Source organism: Bufo gargarizans, chromosome 7, assembly GCF_014858855.1.
Source record: "Bufo gargarizans isolate SCDJY-AF-19 chromosome 7, ASM1485885v1, whole genome shotgun sequence".
Taxonomy (NCBI): Eukaryota; Metazoa; Chordata; class Amphibia; order Anura; family Bufonidae; genus Bufo; species Bufo gargarizans.
The window spans coordinates 72,753,729-72,765,955 of NC_058086.1; the positions used below are offsets into that span (position 1 = coordinate 72,753,729).

At 48.3% G+C, this 12,227-nt stretch overlaps 1 protein-coding gene and 1 pseudogene across 1 annotated transcript in view; one reads left to right on the plus strand and one right to left on the minus strand.

The window, feature by feature from the left end:
* LOC122944166 overlaps positions 1 to 12,227 on the plus strand; it is a 144,523-nt pseudogene that overhangs the window by 82,978 nt on the left and 49,318 nt on the right.
* LOC122943104 (metalloproteinase inhibitor 2-like) overlaps positions 1 to 12,227 on the minus strand; it is a 63,324-nt gene that overhangs the window by 50,584 nt on the left and 513 nt on the right. The window lies entirely within an intron of this gene.

The window sequence follows — 12,227 nt, forward strand, 5'->3', positions numbered from 1 at the left end:
CTTCTTCTTACAACACTCAACAGACGTCTGGGGACCGAGGAGACCAGTTTCTCAAGTTTAGAAATAGGAATGCTCTCCCATTCTTGCTTAATACAGGCCTCTAACTGTTCAATCGTCTTGGGCCTTCTTTGTTGCACCTTCCTCTTTATGATGCGCCAAATGTTCTCTATAGGTGAAAGATCTGGACTGCAGACTGGCCATTTCAGTACCCGGATCCTTCTCCTACGCAGCCATGATGTTGTGATTGATGCAGAATGTGGTCTGACATTATCTTGTTGAAAAATGCAGGGTCTTCCCTGAAAGAGATGACGTCTGGATGGGAGCATATGTTGTTCTAGAACCTGAATATATTTTTCTGCATTGATGGTGCCTTTCCAGACATGCAAGCTGCCCATGACACACGCACACATGCAACCCCATACCATCAGAGATGCAGGCTTCTGAACTGAGCGTTGATAATAACTTGGCTTGTCCTTGTCCTCTTTGGTCCGGATGACATGGCGTCCCAGATTTCCAAAAAGAACTTTGAATCGTGACTCGTCTGACCACAGAACAGTCTTCCATTTTGCCACACTCCATTTTAAATGATCCCTGGCCCAGTGAAAACGCCTGAGCTTGTGGATCTTGCTTAGAAATGGCTTCTTCTTTGCACTGTAGAGTTTCAGCTGGCAACGGCGGATGGCACGGTGGATTGTGTTCACTGACAATGGTTTCTGGAAGTATTCCTGAGCCCATTCTGTGATTTCCTTTACAGTAGCATTCCTGTTTGTGGTGCAGTGTCGTTTAAGGGCTCGGAGATCACGGGCATCCAGTATGGTTTTACGGCCTTGACCCTTACGCACAGAGATTGTTCCAGATTCTCTGAATCTTCGGATGATGTTATGTGTAGTGTCCCACTAGGTAAAGGTGGGCACTGCACAGGTTAATGTGTTACATTGCATTAAATGTCATGTGCATGTTTTTCCCTGTATTATCTGGGTGTCAGGCCTGTCAGGGTGTAGTTTAGCCTCCCAGACGTTAGAGGGAGCTGGAGAGCCCTAGTTACATATAGGAAGGCCCAGAAAGGGAAGAGTTAGTTCATTCCAGGGGACTAGAGGAGTCACCTCGTCCACCTGAAGCTCCTGAAGCTAGGATCAGCTCAGTAGAGATACCCCAGTTGCAGGATCCAACCTCCTGGGAGAAAACCCACAGTCACTCATCTTACAAGAGGAGGCGACCCAGGGTAAGCAAAGTGACCCTGAAGGGCAGAGAACTTAGGAACCATAGCAAGCAGTATAATACCTGAGGAAGAAAGTAACCAAGGATATAAGCCACCCTTTTAGGCATCCGGGCCTTGGGAGATATAAAGCCAGAGCAGGAGTTCTATAAAGGACAGTGTACAGTGATTCTGAGGAAAGGTACACCCTGCTGCTGAGTGCTTGTGGAATTTACCCTCAGTGTAACTTGCATGACTATTGCCTGCCATACTTGTGAATAAGCCCCTTTTTTGTGGAACTGTAATAATCTAAAGACTATACTACTCCCTGCTGTACAAAGTTGGATTGTCCAGTAAAGTTTACGTTTGGTTCACTGCATACTTGTGTACCTCCATCTTTCCAACCACCAACCGGCGTGCCACCCAGGGTTCCGCAAATATAGTGAGTACCCTCGATTGCCCATAACTGTGACCTCACTTCGTCTATACCCTGCAGGTCTGGCGTGTTGCATAAATTGGCGTCACGAACAGGATCCGAATATTCCTGCGCCATAGCGGATTTAAGAACTGTGTGCTGAAAATTGTCTTAAAGTGACATGCCCCAATTGTTTTATTGAAAATTGCTGGGCCAAAGTGAACTGTAATATTTGCGGTGTGAAGATTGCATTGTATGGACTATTTTCTGCCGATTTGAGTCACCGCTTGCTGTCAGTGAATAGACAGCCATATTGCCCATTTAACCTGATCGGATTACAAGTGCGCCTCGTGGAGCCGTTTGGCGCGAAAAAGAGGACTTTGGCGCGAAAAGAATCAGGCGGAGCCATCGCCCAACTAACCAGGACGAAGAACCCCGCCTACCTGAGTCCCGGAGCTACGAGAGGCCGCGCCCACCTGCTGACGCGGTACACAGGACGTCCCGACACCCGGAGCTGCGCATCTCGCGAGACTTGGAGCGAGCACCACCGGAGTGAGTACCAACTTTAAAAACTTTTACCGGCTTCTCCGCTTACCTGTCCGGAAGCTCCCCGACCCCTGCCAAGGCACCGGAGGGATCCCCGCTAGTAGTGAAAGACTTGTCTGAAAAAAAAAAAGTTAAAGTTACTGCCATAGCCGCTCCGGTCCGCTCCGCTACATTTAAAGGGCCATACCCACCTAGCAACGCCATGTCCGCGGTCGAGGAAATCGCACAGGCAGCCCCAGTCGTTCCTGCTGAAGTACCCGCAGCCGACTCTGGGCCCCCTGCCGCCGCGGCACCGCCAAGCCTGATGCCGCTAACCATGCCGTACTATTTCGGGGCCCCCTGGTTCCCACGTTATTCAGGGGAAGCCCACAAGTTAAAGGACTTTAGGGAACAGATAATGGCTCTGTTCCGGCTTTATCCCATCAATGCTGAGCAGCAAATGGAGATCCTCTTAGCTCAGTTAGAAGGGGCCGCCCGCAGGGAAGTAATGTCATGGCCCCGTTCTGAGAAAAATAGCCTGGAACAGATCTTTGAACGTTTGGGCACCACATTTGAAGCCAGAACGGTGTCAGAAGTTAAAATGCGTTTCTTCAGCAGAAAACAGCAGCCTGGAGAGTCGCTCCGTGATTTTGCCCTGTCCTTACAGGAGACGCTGAGAGCTGTAGTCCAAGTGGATCCTAAAGAAGCTGAGGACCAGGACCGGACTCTTAGAGAGCAATTCATTGCAGGCATAAGTACTGAACATTTAAAGGGCCAGCTACGGATGTTGTCAGCTCAACACCCTCACTGTACATTCTTGGATTTTAAAGAATTGTCCATCAGCATACTGGGCCAGAACCCTGCTCCAGGGCCAGCAACCTTCCCTGAACCCCAGGCTTGTCAGCCAAAGACTATTAATGTGGGGTCTGCAGGAGTCGGTCAAGCCACCCAAGCTCCAGTCACAGATGTAGTGGCAGCACTAATGGAGCAAGTGAACTATCTTACTCTAAGTCTAGAGAAGGTGTGCAAAAAAATAGAGGAGTGGGAGAGACCATTGCTACTAGAAGATAAGGATCCTCTTCCTCCAAGGCTCCCACCTGCATATGGAGATGTGTATCCAAAAGAGCCTGATGGGCGACTGAAGTACCGGCCCAGAAGTAGAAAACAGCCTGTCTGCCAGCATTGCAAGAAATATGGACATACCGAATCCATGTGCTGGCAGTTAAACGACTAACCCCTGAGGCAGAGGACCGCCCCTCGGGAGGTAGAACAGAAGGTCCAAAGGATCCAAACTGGATGCCTAAGTATGTCGGGTCCCGTCCGAAAATTAATATATGTATCAACGGGATATCCTTTGAAGCCCTGTTGGACACCGGGTCACAGGTCACCACCATTCAACGGCCTGCCTTTGACAAGTTCTGGGATCCAAGTCTCCTCACCCAGCCACCAGAGTCCTGGCTAGATATTATCGCTAGCAACGGTAAGCCAGTGAAAGTGCATGGGTATTGGGAACCTACTCTACAGGTGGGAGAAGCCACCCTGCCACAGCAAGGCGTGATTGTGGTACAAGCCGGAGGTAAAGGAGGACACCCCGTGATCTTAGGGACTAATGTTCTTAAAAATTGTTACTCCGAAGTGCTTGAAGCATTGAACCAAACCATATCATCCGCCTCACCTGCTTCCAGAAGAGTTATTCAGAAAACTATTAGCGTGCTGTGCGCTCAACAAAGGTTCGCCAACAAGAAAGGAGAAATTTGCACTGTCCGGATCCGGGATAACCGGCCGGTGGTTTTGCCTCCAAATTCCCAGATCATCCTGTGGTGCCGTGCTGTATTAGGGATCCAGGGCCAGGACTATCAAGCCCTAGTGGAACCTATCCCTATTAAGGATCATCCTTTCGTACGGACAGCCAAGAGCATGGTGACCGTGTCCCAAGGTAAAGTGCCTGTTCGTTTAATCAACTTTGGTGATCATCCCGTTACCCTCTTTAAACACTGCCCCGTTGCTCAGCTTTTACAGGTGTCTTTCCAGGATGTGATCCGTCTGCCTGCCACGGAGGCGTTCCAGACCATGCAGAACAGCAGCACCCCTACGGCATCCTGGTGGGAAGAACTACATGTGGGGAACGAATCCACCCCAAGGGAGCAAATAGAGGGGGTCCTGAAGCTGGTGAAGGAGCACCACCAGGCTTTCAGCAAACACTCCACAGACTATGGAGAGGTCAGTGTGATCAAACATACCATACCCACTGGCTCTCACCCTCCTATTAAGGAGAGGCACAGACCCATACCACCTACTACCTATCAGTCTGTGAAAGAGATGATACAAGAGATGAAAGACTCTAATATAATCCGGGACAGCCATAGTCCCTGGGCTGCGCCCCTAGTACTTGTTCGGAAAAAAGATGGCGGCATAAGGTTCTGCGTGGATTACAGGAAAATTAATCAAATCACCCACAAGGATGCATATCCATTGCCACGCATTGAGGAGTCCTTGACTGCCCTGGGGTCATCAGCCTATTTCTCCACCTTGGACTTAACCAGCGGGTACTGGCAGGTACCCATGGCCCCAGAAGATCGAGAAAAGACTGCTTTCACTACACCTATGGGCCTGTTTGAATTTAATTATATGCCATTTGGACTGTGTAATGCTCCAGGAACGTTCCAGAGGCTGATGGAACGTTGTTTAGGCCATAGGAATTTTGAGACGGTGCTATTATACCTGGATGACGTCATTATATACTCCAAGACGTATGAGGACCATCTAAAGCACCTGGGTGAGGTGTTTCAAGTTCTTTCTAAATATGGCCTCAAAATCAAGCCATCCAAGTGCCACCTGCTGAAACCAGCCGTCAGATATCTCGGGCACATTGTCAGTGCCGAAGGAGTACAGCCTGACCCTGACAAACTTGCTGCTGTCCGTAACTGGCCTACTCCCACGACCGTGAAAGAGGTGAGAAGCTTTCTCAGTTTTGCAGGGTACTATAGGCGATTCATCCCGCATTTTGCACAAATTGCGGATCCCATCCAGGAACTCTTGAGGGGGCATCCAAAAAAGAGCCCAAAGACTCCTATTCCTGTTGAATGGAATGAAGAGCGGGAAATTGCCTTCCAACTCCTAAAGAAGAAGTTGACTGAACCCCCTGTTCTGGGTTACCCAGATTATCAGAAGCCATTCCACCTCTACACAGATGCCAGTAAAAGAGGCCTGGGGGCCGTGTTGGCTCAAGTGCAAGATAACAAAGAAAGGGTGATTGCCTATGCCAGCAGATCCCTGAAGGGAGCTGAGAAGAACGACCAGAATTACAGTTCTTTCAAGCTGGAGTTTCTTGCCTTAGTGTGGGCTGTGACCGAAAAGTTTAAGGACTATCTCGCTGCCACACCGTTTGTTGCCTTCACAGATAATAATCCCCTGGCACATCTGAATACAGCCAAATTAGGGGCACTGGAGCAAAGATGGGCCTCCCGCCTGGCCAACTATGATTTTACTGTGAAGTACCGGGCAGGCCGCTCCAATGAGAACGCTGATGCTCTGTCACGACTCCCCACTACAGAAGCCCCAGATGAACCGAAAGATGCCTGGGAAGAGGTGGAAATGCCAGCGTTCTATAATAAATTTACCCAGCAGGATAATATACGTACTGAAGATTCCCCTGCTGCTGATCCTTCCTCATCAGATGGTCCTGAGTCCAGAGGCGATCAAGAAAGATGGATTAAGCTCCAGTCCGAAAGTAGAGTCCTCGGTGAACTGCTTGACTTCCTTACTAGTGGAAAAGTCCCTGAGAGGATCCGCAGGAAGAGTGCAGACCCAGAGCTAGTGAGATTGTGGAGACATCGCCATCAACTATTCCTTCAAAAGGGCCTGTTGCTCAGAAGGAGTCTGGATCCAGTGTCCTATGATAGAGTGTATCAAATTCTCCTGCCACGTCGGGATGCCAGCCTGGTGCTGGATATGTACCACAACCAGTCCGGACACTTCGGTGTGCAAAAGACTGAGGCCACCATTCGCAGAAGATTCTATTGGATCGGGATGAGAGAAGATATTGAGAAATGGTGCCGAGAATGCACCGCCTGTGCTGTGGGGCGAACTGAACGCCATGACCAGAGGGCGCCTCTCCATCCCATCGTAAGTAAGGCTCCTTTAGAACTTGTTGCCATTGATCATGTAAAGTTAGAGCCGAGTCGCTCAGGGTATACATATGCCATGACTATAATTGATCACTTCACTAAGTTTGTCGTAGCAGTGCCTGTGAAAGACCTGACAGCAAAGACCACAGCGGAGGCGTTCTGGAAGCATTTCCTGCTGCCCTACGGTTGCCCAGAAAGGATCCTCACCGATCAAGGGTCCGCATTTGAGTCACAGCTGTTCCATGAGATGTGCCTGCTACACAACTGCCAGAAGGTCCGGACCACCGCCTATCATCCGCAAGGTAACGGACTCTGTGAGAAAATGAATAAGACTCTCATTGAAATGCTGAGAGCAGTACCCCCTGAGACGAGGGGAGATTGGCCTACTTTGTTGCCGCAGCTTATGTACACTTACAACAACACCATCCACTGTTCCACCGGTTACACCCCGTTCTATTTGATGTTCGGCCGACAAGGGAGATTGCCTGCGGACCACTCCCTAGGGGTACAAGTGCCGGATGAGATCAACCCACTGCCCAAGACTGACTGGGTAGTGGAGCACCAAAGGCGTCTTCTTAATGCTAAGGAGATTGTCCAGGAACGGATGGAGATTGTCCGAGAAAGGCAGCAGAAAGACTTTGACCAGACTGCCCATGCGGGACCCCTGGCTCTGGGAGACAAGGTATGGTTGAAAAACAACCATCGGACCAGCAAGTTGGACAGCAAATGGGAAATGATTCCCTACCTTATCACTGCCATACCTAATGCTGCGGCCCACATTTACCAGATCTCCAGGGAAGGAAGAAGTCCCCAAGTTGTTCACAGGAACCGCCTCAAGCCCTGTATAGAAGGAGAACCAGCGGCGGAGGAGATGGAACCGGAGCCTACTGAGGAAGAGTTGCCGGCTCCACCTATGGACCCTATGCAGGCTGTGGAGAACTTAATCCATGATAAAGAGCCGCTCCACTGGGCCCTCACGCCTTGGTTGAATTTATTGGTTCCTGCTCCTGTTCCTGTTAGCCCTCAGCCTCCTGAAGAAGCTCCAGAGGCAATGGGCTCCTCTGACATTCCTGAAGCCAGGCAGGAAGAATCCCTGCCAGTAAGGAGGTCTACCCGTTCTACCAGGGGGCATCGTCCTGTGAGGTTTGTGGACTACATTATGGGACCAGGTAGCCCCTCACGGGAAACCCCTGTTTAACCATTACAAGCCTGGGTACGGACTCATGTTGTTCTTTGAGCCTCCAAGGACTTATGTTTATCTACATTTTATATGGACTATCCTGGTTTATTGATACGCTGTGCCAGGTCAGCGCCCCTGTTCCCTCACATTATCCTGAGAGAAGAGAACGACGCCCATTGTCATCACTCCTTTCAGTACATTTAATAACTGTTACATTGTTGATGTGGTGAATATTGCATATGTATGTTCTCTGCTATCTTTCAGGTTGCCGTTCCAGATGGGCGAACCCTCCATGTTGCGCCGAGGACGGGCAACGTTATAGCGTGGGTGTATGTAGTGTCCCACTAGGTAAAGGTGGGCACTGCACAGGTTAATGTGTTACATTGCATTAAATGTCATGTGCATGTTTTTCCCTGTATTATCTGGGTGTCAGGCCTGTCAGGGTGTAGTTTAGCCTCCCAGACGTTAGAGGGAGCTGGAGAGCCCTAGTTACATATAGGAAGGCCCAGACAGGGAAGAGTTAGTTCATTCCAGGGGACTAGAGGAGTCACCTCGTCCACCTGAAGCTCCTGAAGCTAGGATCAGCTCAGTAGAGATACCCCAGTTGCAGGATCCAACCTCCTGGGAGAAAACCCACAGTCACTCATCTTACAAGAGGAGGCGACCCAGGGTAAGCAAAGTGACCCTGAAGGGCAGAGAACTTAGGAACCATAGCAAGCAGTATAATACCTGAGGAAGAAAGTAACCAAGGATATAAGCCACCCTTTTAGGCATCCGGGCCTTGGGAGATATAAAGCCAGAGCAGGAGTTCTATAAAGGACAGTGTACAGTGATTCTGAGGAAAGGTACAACCTGCTGCTGAGTGCTTGTGGAATTTACCCTCAGTGTAACTTGCATGACTATTGCCTGCCATACTTGTGAATAAGCCCCTTTTTTGTGGAACTGTAATAATCTAAAGACTATACTACTCCCTGCTGTACAAAGTTGGATTGTCCAGTAAAGTTTACGTTTGGTTCACTGCATACTTGTGTACCTCCATCTTTCCAACCACCAACCGGCGTGCCACCGGCCAAAGGCACTGGCGTCGCGAATACAACAGGGACCTTGCCCCAGGCACACAAAATACCTGTAACATCCAGGGCACCTCAACTACCATCAGGCCTGGTCCCTATCTACAGAGCGTGCCCCAGAGGAACTGTGTCTACCTCTCCTTCACTGCCACGCGCCTGCCCAGGGTTCCGCAAATATAGTGAGTACCCTCGATTGCCCATAACTGTGACCTCACTTCGTCTATACCCTGCAGGTCTGGCGTGTTGCATATGCACAGTTGATGATGATAGATGCAAAGTCTTTGCAATTTTTCGCTGGGTAACACCTTTCTGATATTGCTCCACTATCTTTCTGCGCAACATTGTGGGAATTGGTGATCCTCTACCCATCTTGGCTTCTGAGAGACACTGCCACTCTGAGAAGCTCTTTTTATACCCAATCATGTTGCCAATTGACCTAATTAGTGTTAATTGGTCTTCCAGCTCTTCGTTATGCTCAAATTTACTTTTTCCAGCCTCTTATTGCTACTTGTCCCAACTTTTTTGGGATTTGTTGACACCGTGAAAATTTGAATCAACGTATTTTTCCTTTAAAATGATACATTTACTCGGATTAAACGTTTGATCTGTCATCTATGTTCTATTTCAAATAAAATATTGACATTTGCCATCTCCACATCATTGCATTCAGTTTTTATTCACAATTTGTTTAGTGTCCCAACTTTTTTGGAATCCGGTTTGTATTTAATAGATTATTATGACTGAGTATTTTTATTTCCTCCTTAGAAACATTTTTTTTTTATTGTCTCAATGTCTCTAAAATGATAAATTTATCAACTCTGCAATAAATCTTTATTAAAAGTTTCCTGTAGTTTTGTTTCTACAGCATGTATATAGACAATGCGTCTCCATGGTAACAGACAACAAACCAACCCTGAATAGTCCTATTTTCCTTCCATATTTTCCCAACAAACTGGATTAGCTGGAAGCAAAGGACAGATGGAAGATAATAGTGCAAGACCTGACTGTATAGGGTTTGTTATCTGTTACCATGGGGGCCTATAGGTCTGTGAAGGAGCTAAAGAAAAAAAATTGAAGAAAATGTTTAATTAAAACCTATTACAGAGTTGTTTATTTCCCATTTTGTATTCACTGGGACAATAAAAAAAAAATGTATGGACATAGTCTTTAAATTATGACTGAACCCAGATGGACCCCATTATAATTCATGGGAATCCAGAACGCAGAATTTAGGATAACATTTTGTAAGAAACAGAACCCACAATGCTGCTGTGAACAGAGCCTTTAAAGGAGTTGCCTGACTAATAGAATTTTTTTTTTTTTTTTTTAAAGGGTCAGAAAAAAAGATATCATCCTGGTGGTCGCCCAGCTTTTCCGCTGCTTCCTGGGTCCCCCACCCATCTCTACGTCCTGTTCCCTCTTTGTACAGGAAATATGACCAATCAAAAGCTGCAGTGGTGATCCACCTCGGCTGGTGAGCAGGAAGTAGAGATCAGTGGAGGACCCAAGTAGGGCTGCAGTAAACGATTATTTTAGTAATCGAGTATCCTACTAAGAAAAAAATTATCTAATAGACTGTTTTCCTTTATAAAAACTCATCAGACCCCCTACCATCAGTCCCCAACACCCTTCGTTCCCCCCCTGTACGATCAGCCCAAGTGCATCATTTCCCCCCCAGTGCCATCGGCTCCACTATTCCCCAGTGCCATCAGCTCTGTTCCCCCAGTGCCATCAGCTCTCCCCCACCCAGTGCCTTCAGCTCTCCCCACCCCAGTGCCATCAGCTCTCCCCCACCCAGTGCCATCAGCTCCACTCCCCCAGTGCCTTCAGCTCTCCCCCCACCCCAGTCCCATCAGCTCCACTCCCCCAGAGCTTTCAGCTCTCCCACACCCAGTGCCATTAGCTCCCCCTCTAATGCCACCAGCTCCCCTATGTCATCAATTTCTCCCCCTCCAACTTCCATCAGCTCCTCCCCCAATGCCACCAGCTCGCCCCACTGCCATCAGTTCCCCCACTCCTCCTCCTAGCCATCAGTGCCCAGCTGCAGCTCCAGTAAACTAAAATGTCCGGACGATGTTTGTACATCAGGATCCAAAGCAGCGTTGTGCGAGCAGGCGGGTGACCACGGAGCATGAGTAATAACAAGCTTTTTACTCACACTCTGTGGTCACATGGCACAGGGGGTGGGCGGGGCTTAGGTGGTGCTAGTCGGCGCTGACTGATTCACGCGCATAACAAAACACAAGGTGCATATTAAAATATATAACACTATATAACGACTATATAAACTGACTAGGGTCTCTGCTGCACTGTACCAAATTTTTCGCCCTTTATAAGATGCACCTAGGTTTTAGAGTAGAACAATAAGAAAAAAATATTTTTCATTACACCTCAGGTCAGACCAGCAATCAGACCCTCAATGTTAATCAGACCTCAGATCAGACCCCAAATGCCTCAGATCAACCCCCCAACCTTTAGCCATCTATCAGCCCCCATGTCAGCCATAAGCCCCCCACGTCAGCCATCAGGCCCCCATGTCAGCCATCAGCCCCCCAGGTCAGCCATCAGCCCTTATGTCACCCCCCAGTGCAAATAAAATAAAATAAAAATAAAAACACTTACCTCTCCTGCTCCTGGTCACCATCGCGATCCTGTTCATTCTGCTGTCGGCTGTGTATGGCGGCACACAGTGTGAGGTCACAGAGCGACCTCACGCTGTGCGCAGCCCTGCACAGCCGCTAGCCGAGGACCAGGAAGCGGTGAGTACAGATCCTTCACCGCTTCCTGGTCCTCCTATACTAATGAAGCGCTTCCATAATGGAAGCGCTTCATTAGTACCGCGTTAAAGAAGGCCCCAGCGGTTGGGGACCGCTGCTCTAAGGGACTTAAAATTATTGGAAAATGAGATGTCTTGGACTGTGAACACACACAGAGGGACTTTCTGCATGTCAGAAGTCTAGTAGTAGATACATGACATGTAAGTAGGTAGTTAGACTCATACCCCATGACAACACCCTTCTCTTTTGAGGGTGTTCATTTAAATACAGATTTCATTATGAATTTCGGGTGTCGTATAAGTACTGTTATTCTAGCGATATTCATATTAGTATACAAAGCACAACATTGGCAACAGCATACTTACAAACAGGCTGCCATGGTATAATGGGCAGAGCCTTAAAAGTAACCCCAAAAAGTCAGTGTAAGTAATGATCGGTCATGTTAGGCGTTTGGCCCACAAAGATATTCTATTGGCGTCTTTAGAGCTATTAATCAGTATGCACCGAGCACAATCTGGACTATAGGGATGCTAATTGTGAGGTTCTTCGGAGAGGTATGTTGTACATCGACTGCGCACATGGGATGAGAGCTAAGCGGCCACAGTACGACTTGATGAATTAAATGGACTTTACATTGTCTTCCCGTGTGTCCGACAGCAGAGACCAAGAGCGGAGATGAATATATTTCACCGTAATTTACCGATAGGTGCCACAAGCCACAACGGGAAACCTTGTAAGAAGTATGGATGGTGGATATTCTCCTGAATACAGATGCCAGAAGCATCATAATCAGGAGTGTAAATGTCAGGAGCCTCGTCGGCTCAGTTTGGTGCCAGATAATTCGTGTCACTTGCCCCATTACAGGACGTTAACAAATGAGTCACTGAACACTAGGAAGCCCCTGTGGCTCTCAGCAAGGTCACTGCAAAAATACGACA